Source organism: Apis dorsata, unplaced genomic scaffold, assembly GCF_000469605.1.
Source record: "Apis dorsata unplaced genomic scaffold, Apis dorsata 1.3 scaffold_209, whole genome shotgun sequence".
Lineage (NCBI taxonomy): Eukaryota > Metazoa > Arthropoda > Insecta > Hymenoptera > Apidae > Apis > Apis dorsata.
Genome location: NW_006263493.1, coordinates 146,713 through 147,055, shown reverse-complemented (window position 1 = coordinate 147,055; position 343 = coordinate 146,713). Strand labels below are relative to the sequence as shown.

The 343-nt window shown below is 28.0% G+C and overlaps 1 protein-coding gene across 6 annotated transcripts in view; it reads left to right on the top strand.

Moving 5' to 3' along the window:
* LOC102681078 (NAD kinase-like) overlaps positions 1–343 on the top strand; it is a 19,518-nt gene that overhangs the window by 12,058 nt on the left and 7,117 nt on the right. Inside the window, exon 1 of one of the 6 annotated variants that reach the window (XM_006615047.2) lies at positions 268–286. The exons of the other annotated variants lie outside the window; for them this stretch is intronic. The gene's annotated coding sequence lies outside the window, so the exon portion shown is untranslated. Of the gene's footprint in view, positions 1–267; positions 287–343 lie in introns of those variants that run through there. 6 annotated transcript variants of the gene reach the window in all.

Below are 343 nucleotides of genomic sequence, written 5' to 3'. Positions count from 1 at the left end.
TAATATATTTTTATTATATAAATATATATCCAAATCAAAAATAATACAAGAATCGTATAATATTTTAAAAGAAATGGATTCAATTGATTTTATGATTTCCGTCTAGTTCAATAAAGATTTCGTTCTCAGTTCAATAAATATCTTAAAAAATGACGGATCAAGTCTCACCTTTGCTGGATATTCAGACCAATGGCTATCTCGATATCAGATATGATCTGCTTAATCCTTTAGAAAATGGATCGATCATCTCGCCGACGGAAAGTATACCACGGAACAGAGTGCTCAGGTATAATTTTGTAAGATGAGAATTAGCTTCGATTTTATAATTAATAATAAATTTTTA